The sequence below is a fragment of the Lepisosteus platostomus genome, chromosome 2 (assembly GCF_059453375.1).
Source record: "Lepisosteus platostomus isolate fLepPlt1 chromosome 2, fLepPlt1.hap1, whole genome shotgun sequence".
NCBI classification, from domain to species: Eukaryota; Metazoa; Chordata; class Actinopteri; order Semionotiformes; family Lepisosteidae; genus Lepisosteus; species Lepisosteus platostomus.
In genome coordinates, this window is record NC_142612.1 from 53401969 (window position 1) to 53417377 (window position 15409).

The 15409-nt window shown below is 37.9% G+C and overlaps 1 long non-coding RNA gene across 1 annotated transcript; it reads left to right on the forward strand.

The window, feature by feature from the left end:
* The first annotated feature begins 11269 nt into the window (after positions 1-11269).
* LOC148676490 (uncharacterized) lies at positions 11270-13524 on the forward strand. The gene is made up of 6 exons (XR_015940905.1): positions 11270-11639; positions 11790-11912; positions 12192-12218; positions 12352-12456; positions 12859-13002; positions 13488-13524. It is a non-coding gene; the product is annotated as an uncharacterized LOC148676490 (long non-coding RNA).
* Positions 13525-15409: the final 1885 nt, after the last annotated feature.

Here is a 15409-nt window from a genome sequence, read left to right on the forward strand (position 1 = left end):
CAGAATTGCTGTTTTTTTGTGTGCTACTTTTCTGACTCTATCCCAATCAGACCTTCATACTCTCCCTGACAGAAATGCACCTGATTATTCAAGCCCCTCACTCTCTGCCAAATCTATTTCATTTTGGATGTTCTTTTGTAACGCACACCTTTCTATGATTTTTTTTGTTTCATTTCCCTCTTCTGCACTATGTCTAGTCTTGGCTTTTTTCTGTTTGCTTATTTCAAAGTAATACCTGCTCCATTTCCAAAACTTTTTGCTCGTGTTTATTTTTGTATTTATTTACACCTCTTTAACATTTAACATTTTAACATTCTAAATTTTCATTTGCCTTAATTTGTAGACTGAATTTTAGTTTTAGCCTTAAAAAGCTTAAGTTTTCACTATCTTTTGTTTCTTGTCCTACAACTGTTATTATTGATCACTGAATTATTGCACTTGACATGACTTCTTTCATTCACCCTTTCCTGAACGTCTATGACAAGCAGAGATAGTGCTGTCTCTGGTGTGATCTTTTGCAGCTGAAATGTCACCATTTAAACGAATAAGAAAATAGAGTGCTCATAAATCTAATCACTTATTCTACATAACACAACTGTTAATTTAAAGTTATACTGTATCACTGGGCAGTGGTGGATGGTGCGCTATTTTGTCAGCAACCTGCTAATCTGCTTAACACCTGTAAAAAGCATTATTTTATTTCTGTACAGAATGTGTGTTGCGTTTACAAAATTATAGTTTTTCAAATGTTTAATTAAGAAGTAAAAATAACTTACAGCTTGCACAACGACTCAAACCACAGTATGGGAAAAACGAGTGTTAAGAAAAAACAGGACATTTTATTGCTGGTTACAATGTTCCTGTCTAACTCATCCATTGCATGACTTTAAAAGCTGTAGAGGATGGTTTAGATAGCAGAAAGTCACCTTGCTCTTCCAAGCGGCTGTTAAACAGTTTTTGTTAACACAACACAACTTTGTCTGTCAGTAGAAAAAAAATGACAACAGGCACTTTTCCCCCCTATATTCTCATGTACGAGTAGAACAGGAGAACCTTCCAATGAAAGACAGGTTCCTTTTGCCCAAGACTGGCGGGAAACAGTCTAAAGTCACCACACCCAGACTGTTAACTCGATCAACCAATTTGATTGATGTTCCTTTTAACTACATTGCCGTCGATATTGGAGCAATAGACAAAATGAAACGCTTGGAGTTATGTAGGGATTTCTATATTTATGTCATTATTTAGTGGTTTCATTAGTGACAAAGGCTAAACTTTCAGCTTCTGATTTAAAAGGTTATTGTAATGCATATGGCCGACATTACAGGTTTTGCGAGCCGGCTTACCAGCACTGTGAATAGCAGGGACCTGAGCCGCCGGACTGAGGGGATACCTACCTTTAGCTCAACTGGCTGGTTCCCTGTTGAGTGATGCCAGATGCCCATGTTCGATTCCTCAGAGGTGTAGGGCACATACCCATGTGAACCCGAAAGCGCTACATTATTAATAATATCTTCCGTGTTCTTTCTTACAAGTCTAAAAAGAGGCAATACACAAAGTGTCTCCTCTATAACTCTTCAGTTTACAAAGATATTCTGCCAGAACCTCACAACATTGTCCAATAATACTCTTCTTGTGTGTAATTTTTAGTTTAGCAGGATTTGCGCGATAAGCACATTGTTTAAATGGGATACCCATGTCTATATTACTATACAACACTTGTTTGAGTTGGAGTGTCTGTTAATAAAACAGAGCACCTTGCAATACATATACTGTACATACATCAGATGGGTAGTTGCGTCAGCATGCGTAGTCTGCAAAGGAAAAAGTAATAGGGTAATAGCTCATACCTGAAGAAGGCTTCACAGTTGTGTTTTATCTCTTCTCTTTTCAGCATGGAATAAACCTATTACTTTTTCCCTTACTACATACACTGTATCTAGTGTATGATTTCTTTATCCATTTCAGCTAAATGAGAGGAATTCAATCAGTCAGAATCTCAGAGTGTCAATTATAAAAATAACCGTTCTTCTTTCATTTGTTTAACTTAAAGAATTCCGTGAAGAAATCCTTAATCACAATACCATCACTTAATTTATCCAGATACACAAATTCATGCCAGAGCCAAAAACAAGCTACAATAATGGACTATTTTTGTGTATTCACTATATAAGAAACAAACCGAAAGTAATACTCTAATCACTCTTTGAACCAGTGCTTTGTCAATTACCACTACAATGACAATAGAAGTTTTAAAAAGAATCAGATTTCAAAATGTTTCCGAAATGTCCACCTGTAATATTTCAGCTGATTAGTTACAAGATTCAATATTCATATAACTATCAAGTGATGTTAAATCACTAAAACATGTATCTTCTTACAATAACAGCAAGTGGTATTCTTACTACTGTATGTATTCTTAGAAAAAGATAAAACATTATAACTTTTTATGAAGTACACAATATAAGCTTAATAATGTTAGAAGAAGCACTTTAAAACCAGAACCCACTAAAGTTAAAGACAAGTTAAAGTCTTTGATGCGTAACTTTTTCATGTTTAATGATTAACATGCTGTAATACACAGTTTAAAATTATCAGAGGTCTAAAAAGCATACAACATATATTATTGATTGGATAAAGATTGTCCCTCTGAAGTAACCAGGATTCAAAACTGGGTGTTTTCTGGTGACAGCTCAAATGCTGTACATGAGATGTTAAGCTTTATTAGCTCCACCTGGAGGTTTTACAAGGTGCTTCTGGATACTATTATCATAATTTAATTTGCATGCAGTATAATGGGGTATGATGCGCAGTATAATGGGGTATGATTTTTAGGCAGCGTACTCCGTGCATTTTGAATGGCTGGATCTGTATTTCACTTTCTGTGCCTTAACTAAGCAGCGTGGTAACCTCTCTTCCTAAATGCAAATGAATGTAACTAGATAGATACTTTATTGATCCTGTGAGGGAAATTGCAGTGCAACAGCAGCTTTACACAGACAGCACAGCCACAGTGTAACGAATGATACAATAATAATAGTATAAGACATACAATACAATCAATACAGTGAGGGGTGCAGCAAAAGAGTTACTCACAGTCTGGACACACAAAGAACAAACTAGAACAGAACAGTACGCAGAAAAATCATATCACACGTGAATATAAATATAGATGTAAATATAGATATAGATATAAATATAAATGTATTGCACGGGTCCCTGGCATATATTGCACAAAAACAGTTGTAAACGGGAAAAGAAAAGAAAGAGAACATATGTAGCAGTAGATGTATAGATACGTTCAGTCCCGAAACAGGTCACTGTCAATGTTGCCTCTGCCCAGACGCAAAGTGGATGCGTTGTACAGTCTTATGGCAGAAGGCAAGAATGACCTCCTGTAGCGCTTCCTGTCGCACCGTGGATGAATCAGTCTATTGCTGAAGGTGCTCTTCATTTCTACAAGCCTGTCATAGAGGGGATGGGAGATGTTGTCCATGATGGCCTCTAGTTTGGACACCATTCTCCTCTCAGTCACTACCTCCAAGGGGTCCAGGTCAGACCCAATGACAGAGCTTGCTCTCCTGATGAGCTTGTTCAGCCTTTTAGAATCCACTGCTCTAATCCCAGGGCCCCAGCATACCACTACATAGAAAATGGCGCTGGCTACCACCGACTGATAGAACATATGTAGCATCTTACTACATACATTGAAGGACCTGAGCCTCCTCAAGAAGTAAAGTCGGCTCTGTCCCTTCTTATAGATGGCCTCGATGTTCTTAGACCATTCCAGTCTATCGTCGATGTGCACTCCAGGTACTTGTACGAGTCCACCATCTCCACGCCACTCCCATGGATGAAGACAGGAGTAGGTTTGACCTTTTTCCTCCTGAAATCTACCACCAGTTCCTTTGTCTTTGTTACATTCAGTTCCAAGTGGTTCACCCCACACCACTCCACAAAGCTGCTGACCAGTCCTCTGTACTCCTCCTCCTGCTCACCCTTGATACATCCCACAATTGCAGAGTCATCTGAGAACTTCTGCAGGTCACTGCAGATCACTCACTACCTGTTCAGACACACAGTTCTGAAGTCTCACAGACTGTGGTCTGCCTGTCAGGTAGTCAGTGATCCACAAGGTCATGGAGGCATCGACTTGCATCTCCTCCAGCTTCCTCCTTAGAAGTAAGGCCTGGATGGTATTGAAGGCACTGGAGAAGTCGAAAAACATGATCCTTGCAGTGTTGCCAGCCCTGTCCAGGTGTGAGTAGGCCCTTTGCAGCATGTAGATGATCGCATCCTCCACACCAACACTGGGCTGGTAGGCGAACTGTAGGGTGTCCAGTGATGAGCTGACCAGGGGTCTCAGGTGGGATAAGACCAGCCTCTCCAGTGTCTTCATGACGTGAGAAGTCAGTGCAACTGGTCTGTAGTCGTTGAGGACAGAGGGGCACCCTTTCTTTGGTACCGGGACCAGGCATGATGTCTTCCAGAGCACCGGGACTCTCTCCAAGCGCAGGCTCAGGTTGAACAGTCGCTGGAGCACTCTGCTCAGCTGATCAGCACAGGCCCTCAGAACTCTGGGACAGATGTTATCTGGTCCTGTGGCCTTACCCTGGTGCAGCCTCTAATAGGCCCCTATGATACAAGATAACATTAAACTGTATCAAACTGAACAATATAATGATGAATAGCGCAGATAGTCTCCACCATGTTTCCAGGCTGGTTCATTGCCAAAGACCACAGGTAAAAAGTCACTATTGAGAACCCAAAGGTACTGTAGATCCACTAATCAGGGATCTGTAGGGAAGAACCACACCTAACAGCACCTTGGCCAGTCACCAACTGGTGATGTTGCCCTATATAAAATGGAACACAAGTCCTTTTTCTTTGGTTAATTCTCTGATCTAAACTGGTCAACTAAAATTTATGAACATGTGATTGCATGCAGCCCAAGTCAGAACTTGACCTTTTCTCCAAGAAGCCAGGCTGAGAAAATGAGTCAACAAAGTACCAAAGTCGGACCAAAATAGTTTCTGAAACAGAAGAAATCTTGTGTTCAGGAACCCATTATTATTTTAGCCTGATCAACAAAATTAGACAGTTGGACTCTTTGCCAATATCCAGAATATTCTGAACAAAAAGCTCTACCATGAAATGAACCAAGTTTCCCTTTTGACTACCTTTTGAACCTCAAGAAGACAAATTGTGTACAGGCTGTCTTAAAGACCAAAATTTATCAGGACACAAATTTGGTAGAGCTGCCTGAGCCCAGTGCAAGAAAAAACTCAAGTATGTTTGAACGATGGATCTTTAAGAGAAACTATATTTAATTTAACACATAATTCTCTAGAGTTTAATTAATATTCCAAACACATTTGGCATTTACTTCACAATAGTAAATGTAGATTTGCATGTGTCTGAGAATATAAATGTGATTTAACTATATGAGACTGATAAAACCTGTGCGCTAGAATGTAACACATTGAAGTAATTGTAATGTAATATTTTCACTCTGAAGTAATTAGTACTGATGTTTGGAATCTTTAGAAAGAGGAGTGCATTCCAGGGATGGAATGGAGGCTAAATTGTTCAGATAAGCACCACAACTGAACTATCTAACAGCCTTTCGCTGAAAAACAGGCACAGTAACTCTGCTAGTGGAGTTAGGAAGAGAATGGCAACCAAAACTGTGGTGGATGTATATCATTGGATGCAGGATTCCAATATCAAGGAAATAATTATGTTTAAGATGCATTAACTGCAGTAAGGAGTACCTAATGAGCATTTTGGTGGAATCCGGGATGATGCATCACAAAATGAGAAAGAAAAAATGAGAAAGAAGACCTTGATCAGTGGATTAGCAGGTGGTTTTGAAGAGCTCTCATTTCAACAGTACAGTTGTGGGTAGTTGGCATACAATTAAACTCATGGTAGAACTCCAAATGTAGAGAAAGAACAATGAAAATAAAGCTGTTGTGATAGAACAAACATAGGAGAAAAAGAGGAAAAATCATTAAGGACACAAAACTCTTGAGTACCTCAAGAGGGCTAAACAACTAAATCCTTGTCAAGTGTGATGAGCCTTGTTCTTTTCCTGGTTTGACTTTATCATTTCTTACTGACTGAGAAGCAAGAATGGTAACCCCAATGCAAGCCCGGTGGGCAGTGATTCGTCGAATATACATATATATCATGGCGAAAATACAGCTATATGTATATATACATCGCCGCGATGTATAATCAACGTTGAATTGCAACCGTAAAATTGACAACATTAATAAACACATATACAGTGCCTTGAGAAAGTATTCGGCCCCCTTGAACTTTTCAACCTTTTGCCACATTTCAGGCTTCAAACATAAAGATATACATTTTTTATTTTATGTGAAGAATCACCAACAAGTGGGACACAATTGTGAAGTGGAACGAAATCTATTGGATTTTTGAAACTTTTTTAACTAATAAAAAATGAAAAGTGGGGCGTGCAAAATTATTCGGCCCCCTTGCGTTAATACTTTGTAGAGCCACCTTTTGCTGCGATTACAGCTGCAAGTCGCTTGGGGTATGTCTCTATCCGTTTTGCACATCGAGAGACTGAAATTCTTGCCCATTCTTCCTTGCAAAACAGCTCGAGCTCAGTGAGGTTGGATGGAGGGCGTTTGTGAACAGCAGTTTTCAGCTCTTTCCACAGATTCTCGATTGGATTCAGGTCTGGACTTTGACTTGGCCATTCAAACACCTGGATACGTTTATTTGTGAACCATTCCTTTGTAGATTTTGCTGTATGTTTGGGATCATTGTCTTGTTGGAAGATAAATCTCCGTCCCAGTTTCAGGTCTTTTGCAGACTCCAACAGGTTTTCATCCAGAATGGTCCTGTATTTGGCTGCATCCATCTTCCCCTCAATTTTAACCATCTTCCCTGTCCCTGCTGAAGAAAAGCAGGCCCAAACCATGATGCTGCCACCACCATGTTTGACAGTGGGGATGGTGTGTTGAGGGTGATGAGCTGTGTTGCTTTTACGCCAAACATATCGTTTTGCATTGTGGCCAAAAAGTTCGATTTTGGTTTCATCTGACCAGAGCACCTTCTTCCACATGTTTGGGGTGTCTCCCAGGTGGCTTGTGGCAAACTTTAGACGAGACTTTTTATGGATATCTTTGAGAAATGGCTTTCTTCTTGCCACTCTTCCATAAAGGCCAGATTTGTGCAGTGTAAGACTGATTGTTGTCCTATGGACAGACTCTCCCACCTCAGCTGTAGTTCTCTGCAGTTCATCCAGAGTGATCATGGGCCTCTTGGCTGCATCTCTGATCAGTCTTCTCCTTGTCTGAGCTGAAGGTTTAGAGGGACGGCCAGGTCTTGGTAGATTTGCAGTGGTCTGATACTCCTTCCATTTCAAGATGATCGCTTGCACAGTGCTCCTTGGGATGTTTGAAGCTTGGGAAATCTTTTTGTATCCAAATCCGGCTTTAAACTTCTCCACAACAGTATTACGGACCTGCCTGGTGTGTTCCTTGGTCTTCATGATGCTCTCTGCGCTTTCAACAGAACCTTGAGACTATCACAGAGCAGGTGCATTTATACAGAGACTTGATTACACACAGGTGGATTCTATTTATCACCATCAGTCATTTAGGGCAACATTGGATCATTCAGAGATCCTCGCTGAACTTCTGGAGTGAGTTTGCTGCACTGAAAGTAAAGGGGCCGAATAATTTTGCACGCCCCACTTTTCATTTTTTTATTAGTTAAAAAAGTTTCAAAAATCCAATAGATTTCGTTCCACTTCACAATTGTGTCCCACTTGTTGGTGATTCTTCACATAAAATAAAAAATTTATATCTTCATGTTTGAAGCCTGAAATGTGGCAAAAGGTTGAAAAGCACTGTATATCGTCGAAAACACATCTAACACAGTGCCTGAGGCTTTTTACTGTATATATCGTGTGTGCCGCAACTAGGAGTATACGGCAATCTGCATGGTGTACGAAGTAAATTATTTTCACAGTAATTAATATATTTACTATATTTATTACTATATTTACTATATTTATTATACACGTGTAAATAAATTAATTACTGTCAAAACAATTTACTTAATTAGTATGATTATAATTACTATGATATACTGGAAATACCTGCATAGTGTGACCTTTTTTACTCACCCTTTTAAAGTTAACAACATTTTTATTGTAGTCATTTTGTTCTTTAAATCAAATTAGATTATATAAATGTAAACAGTAGAAAATCTCTGTTAAAATCCCAAAAATAAAACTGCTGACGGGAATTGCCGGTAATTACCGAGCGTACAATACAGTCTAAAACGTGCAACAGTGCTGTATGTAATTTATTTACACAGCTTTGCATACAGGGGTTTCGCGAGGGGGTCTTGCCACCTGCCTGAAAAAATGTAATTAAATGTTGATTTCTTTGAATGATGATATTTCTATTTTTATTTTCTTAAGAAAAGTTGATACCATTTCCTTTTATATTCCATAGTCCTTATAGTACTTTACATACAGCAGTCACTGTTTATTTACTGTTTACTGTTTATTTACTGTTTATTTTCATGTGTTACAATTATCTGTAGGTGCACATCAGCACGCAGGGGGCACACCAAATCAGACTTTATGTCAAAGCACTATTTATCCCGATGGAGGAAGCGACATGCAGAGCTAAATGCTCTTGGTGAATCCAGCAGTGATGATCAAGATGACAGTTTTCACATAGATGACACCAAGGAGGAGAATGTGGAACAATCGTCTGGTGATATGGGTGCTGGTGTCAATGATGACATTACACATCAGGATTCAAATGACTATGGGTATACTGAAGAAGGTATTACTTCTGAAGAAGAAATCTTGAACGAGGTTGAAATTTCTGACTCTGATGAATCTGATGTAACTGACCCCAGTCCTGAATCTACTGACCCTTGTAGATGAGGCAAAGACTGACCCAGCAAGGCCAAATCTATCGAACTTGTAGCTTGGTCTGCTAAGCATGGTTGTAAAAGACAGTGTTTCAATGATTTATTGGAGATATTTAGACGTCAGGGGCACAAGCTTCCAAAGAATTACAGGACTCTCCTACAAACACCTAATAAAGTGCAAATCAGTGATAAATGCGGTGGTCAGTACATTTACTTTGGATTAAAGAAAGGAATCCTGAAAAACATATCTTCTTCTAAAACATTCCAAGAAGGCATGCATTCTGTAGACCTGTGTATCAATGTTGATGGAGTTCCTCTCTTCAAATCTACATCTGTGCAATTTTGGCCTATTTTGTGCTCTTTTCACCAATTCCAGCCTTTCATTGTAGCACGCCAGCAGCCATATCACCCTGCAACTCACAACTGGCAACCCACTGAAGCTAAGCAGGTGTGAGCCTGGTCAGTACCTGGATGGGAGACCTCCTGGGAAAAACTAAGGTTGCTGCTGGAGAGGTGTTAGTGGGGCCAGCAGGGGGTGCTCACCCTGTGGTCCATGTGGGTCCTAATGCCCCAGTATAGTGATGGGGACACTATACTGTAAACAGGCGCCGTCCTTCGGATGAGACGTAAAACCGAGGTCCTGACTCTCTGTGGTCATTAAAAATCCCAGGGCGCTTCTCGAAAAGAGTAGGGGTGTAACCCCGGTGTCCTGGCCAAATTTCCAATTGGCCCTTACCAATCATGGCCTCCTAATAATCCCCTTCTATGAATTGGCTACATTACTCTCTGCTCTCCTCCCCACTGATAGCTGATGTGTGGTGAGCGTTCTGGCGCACTATGGCTGCCATCGCATCATCCAGGTGGATGCTGCACATTGGTGGTGGTGGAGGGGAGTCCCCATTACCTGTAAAGCGCTTTGAGTGGAGTGTCCAGAAAAGCGCTATATAAGTGTAAGCAATTATTATTATTATTATTATTATTTTATGGAGGGTCCAAGCCTGAATCAGTTGATGATTATGTGAGTGACTTTTTAGAGGAGTTAAAGTTATGTTAATGTGAAGGCTTTTATATGTGATGCCCCTGCACGCTCATATCTGAAATGCTGCAAAGGACACAATTCGTACTTTGGCTGCGAAAGATGCAAAATTAAAGGGAGCTGGGAGGGAAGAGTTGTTTTCATAGGGGAAGAGGGATGATCGTACAGATGAACAATTCAAGAACTTTGAGTACAAGGAACACCAACAAAGACTTTCTCCCTTAGCTGCTGCTGGAATTGGGTGCATAAGCCAATTCTCCCTTGACTACATGCATCTAGCTTGTCTTGGTGTTGGCAAAATAATTCTTATTTTCTTAAAGCAAGGACCACCTAAATGTCGACTGTCTGTCAGGCAGAGGAAAGAAATTTCTGATAATTTGGAAATTCTTAGCAGAAAGATGCCTGGGGAATTTGCTAGACAGCCAAGATCCCTCTCAGAGCTTGACAGATGGAAGGCTACAGATGGGAAGGGAACAGATGGAGTTCCGCCAGTTCCTTTTGTATACAGGCCCCATTGTTCTTCGTAATGTTGTATCAAAGGAATTATACACCCATTTTCTGATGCTAACAGTTGCTCTTTCCATTATGTTGGACTCGGACGAAAGAAAGAGAAATGCCTGTCTCAACTATGCCCAAAAACTGCTTGATACCTTTGTTGATAATGCTCAGTATTTGTATGGACCAACATTTGTTGTATTTAATGTGCACTGTTTGAGACATCTACATCAGGATGTGGTACAATTTAATTGTTCCTTAAATGATGTATCTGCATTCCCATTTGAAAACTTTTTACAGTCCTTGAAGAAACTAGTGCGGAACAGTCATAACCCTATAGCTCACGTAGTAAAGAGAATGAAGGAGAAGGAAAAAGTTCAGAGCAACAGTGAAGCATCTGGTTCATGGATGTATATTACGTCAAGACAAAAAGACTGTTGTTTCCTGTTGGATAATGAGGACTTTGCATTTGTGAAGGAGAAAAGAGCAGACTGAAGTCTTCTATGTGATGTTGTATGAGATACTCAGTCTTGTAAATTCTTCACTGAACCATGTGAGTCAAAACTGCTTAATATTGTGTATGTTAATAGTCTGGAGATGCATGCAAGGGAGAAATTCCTCTCTGTAAAAGAGTTGCACAGAAAAGTATTGTGTCTCCCCTATGGTGCTGGTTATGTCCTCTTTCCTCTTCTACACGGCATAGAACATAATCCTGTTCCATGAAGAAGTTGCAACTTTGATTCACACAGGATGCTTCTGTCTGCTCTTTTCTCATGGTTAAGTTTATGTGTTAACGTTTGTGAGGAATTGCATGTAGTGAATACCATCTAACTACAAATGTATAAATAAAGCAGAATGTTTATTATTGAATTATGTGTTTCATTGAGTATAATCATTATAAGCGAACACAAGTGTAGTAATCAGCACCACAATCTGAATTAAGACTCAAAATTAAAATGTGTATGTCTGTTTCAGGTGATGTGGACATGCGCTGTTTGGATAGAGCAGGAGGGGGAGATTGAGGGAGTCCTGCCCTCAAACTGGGTGGATGCCCGAAGAGAGTATGTGTGGTGGCCGAATGATCCAAAGCAGGCCACAAAACTATACAAAGAGAAGGCCAACCCTAATAAAGATACTTGGGTTACCTTCAAACTCAGTAAAGTTAAACATACATCAGGTATAGCTTTCTTTGAAAATAAGAGCAAATTCCTGTTAATTATTATAAATTTCGATTGAATATTTACAGTAACTGTCTATGTACATGTATTAGTGCAACAATACATTTTTCATATTTGATCATACGTAAGGTAAATATAATTATTTGTAGACAAGAAATCAGAGTGTGATCACTTTGATTTAACCACCTCTATTACGGATGCTGAAGATGAGGATGAGACACCCAATCCAAAACCCAAAAGTAAGAAGCAGGTGTTCTCCGATTACGTTGATGGTATGTTAAAGTAACAATCTCAATAGCTATATTTTTAACCAGTTATTAATATCAACTGGTGCCTCATTTAGCTTGTACCTTGTACTCATTTATCTTGATTTTTTTACAACCCTTTAAAATAAGTCATTTTGAAAGCTGTTCTGTATGAAAATGTTAAAAATCTTATCAGATTTGTTGATCATGGAAATTGCTAAGAATTTTGTTTAGCTTATTCTATGTTCTTATTCTACTAATTTTCAGTATTATATTGAAATATGATAATTTTCTATTATATTACAGACTTTGATTCTGATGCTGCTACTCCAAGTAACTACAGTTCTCTGCCTTCAAAGTTCCCAAAATAAATGAAATAAATGTATTGTAAAAAGTTACAGATCAAGTTGATTAAATAATTTAATTTGATATGAAATATTTTACTGCCATATTTTTTTCTGTTTAGAAAAGAAGAAGCCACTGAAGCTGCCAGTGCCACCCCCAAAACTGAAGTTCTCTCCAAGGAAGAGTGTCTCCCAGACCTCACTCAACTGTTCAAGTACACTTAAAGGTAGGTTTTTGCAATCAAAGTTAAAATGTTTTCTTAATGTCCTTAGAAGTTAACCATCATCAATCATATTCAAAGACAAGTTAACACTATTATTTATGTTATTGAAGCCCAACCATCAAAGGTGAGAACCTCCCCAAGGAAAAAAACGGTGCTGAGTTCTGGCTTCAACATTCCTGAAGGTATTACTACATTTTTTTTTTGCCTACATCTAATTACTATATGAAATTGAGATGAAATTCACAAGTTAATTTTTTTTTATTATGTCTGAGGTTATGTCACTGTACTTTCTGGAGTCTGGAGAACTGTCTACCATAAGCGAATTATATTAAAAGATTATTGGACTGGTGAACATTTTACGTCCATACCTAAATATTAAATTAATCTGCAATATTATATTAACAGCCCAGGTAGTCCAAATTGTGACCTCACCATGCAAATTTCAAAGCCCTAAGCAAGTTATAAGACCAAATTCTTCAACTGAACCCCAGAGTCACCATGCCTCCTCAGCTTCCCGCTCACCCTCGCCTTCTCCCTCATCTCGATCAGGTGAGGAAATAATGGCTTTATAAATGTTTAAGCACAAGGCTTTGTAGACATGAACAATACTACATTACTTGTACCATATTAATTAAATTATTAAATTTAAGAATAGTTTATGATCCTTCTACAAATGATAGATTTGATAGGTATGAGATTATTGTTAACTTTTTAATTTCTAGTATCAAACCAGGATTGGTCAGATGGTAGAAATGATCCTGGAAGACTGTCAAAAAATATGTATTTTTTATTGTATCAAGTAATAAATAAAACTACATATATTATAGTTTTACACAGAATGTATTTTAATTATGTGTAGGCTCATATAGAATATAAACATATTCAAATTGAAGCTATGTTTTTAATAAATACACCAATGGAGTTTAATTGACATTGTTTATAGAATCCTAGTTTGATGACAAACTATTATGACTTAATTGAAATATTAAGTTGTGTGATAAAGTAAGTGTTTTCCATAACTGAATTCTTTTCAGAGTCTCCCAGGCAGAAGACCACGTCCAGACCACAGGAATTTTTAATTTTTAAGATTATAAATTGCATGTAACACATTAGCAACACTACAGTGATGCTAATGTGACAATAATGTAAGAAAATCCTAACCTAATTCCTTTTAAATGCTGATATAAAATGTTAATTATTTCAGAGTTTCAGAAGCGGGTATTGGGCCTCCTGATAGAGATGAGGGATGAATTGAGGCGTTTGGGTAGGTCCACAGAACCGGTGGACTCCCAATTCCACATCAGGAGGCTGACAACAATGGAAGAGTTCTGTGTATATGAGAAAGCACTTGACAGCATGGACAATCAAAACCTGCTGGTATGATATTATATTCTCTCTGTGGTGTAGAAAATATTCACTACTAATATTCTAGGTTTCAGATAGGTCATAATTTTATAACCTACATCTGATTAATATTTTCATGTTCTAAAAAGTTACTACAATTTTTTACTTTGAAAAATGGTCACTTTGTATTTTTAGACTGAGAAAATACTGCAAAAAAAGTGCAGTAAATATGTGAAAATGTGTTTGTTCCATTGAATGTGTAAATGGGTATGTCTGATTAGTTGATTAATGAATATCTAGTAGTAAAAATAGCTTACATGTGTTATACTTTTTCAATAAAACATATTTAAATGTGTATCTGCAATATGATATAGCTGTAAACACACATTCAGAAGCGGAAAAGGACAAACTCACACACAACATTTATTAACATCTATCTTCTAACCTCACACAGTTCTGCAGGGGAGCTGAAATCTCAGCAAGCAACATGTATGGATGGTCCAATACAGCCTTTTTATTAACTATATAGTTGTAAATGTCTAAATGTGTAATCATTAACATGCATGCTGCGGAAAAAAAACATCTTTACTACTAGAGATTAACATGTGTTCTATCTGTCTATCCAGGCTAGTCAGCCAGGTAGCCTCAGTCACACCTTAGACAAATTTTTCTTGAACTTGTGGAGGTCACAAACACTTTGGTTTGTCTCCTGCAGTTCCTAAAAGAATATGTGACCAAGTGCAGTGAGTTCATTTTTTTTTATTATTGAGAAATTATGTCAAGCTTATTTATGAATAGAATATTGAATTCTACTAATCTGTTGCTGTATATCTATAAAGAGTAGGCATATGTAAAAGATGTACTGTATGTCCCCTTGTATCACCTTTGGGCCAGTTTCTCAAGCAATCACTTTCTGTCTCTCTGGATTAATAAAAGCTACAGCTGCAGCTCTGCAGTCAGCAGACTCTGGGGTCACTGTGAAGATCTACCCATAAAAGCAGCTGAGATAAGAGGATGACTTTCTTGTCCAGCAGGTGTGTCTTGTGCTGAATGAGCACTGTGAACAGACTGAGGCTCCAGGTATGTGACTCACTGAACTGCATACAGTATAAAAGTTAAACTATCAGCTTTTTATGTAAATCTTTCTTTTTATTTTTCAAAAGAATGTGTTAATTACGTATTTCAGCAGGTGTGCATACACTTTGTAAGGTAATTCTGTTCATTAGCATTCTTTATTTTTAGATTTAGAAATTTAGATTTAGAAGACTCACAAATCTCATAAGAAAAAAATAATTATGCTTGGGGAATATTCTAAACATTTAATTATATTTTTCTCACTTTTCCAAAATTGAAAACAAATATATTTAAAATTTATATCTATATATTACAATATATATTTATATAAATTTTAAATACACTATAAAATGTATTTATTTTTCATAATGCTTTAATTTTAAACAAGTTCTTATGGAATCCTATAGAATATAAGAGCACATTAATAGTGCTTCATGCGTACTGTATGCACATTACTAAGATGCTTATATTACAAGTAATGTCAACCTTGGACATTAAAATAAAATCTTCACACCATCACAATTTATTGTCCGATGCA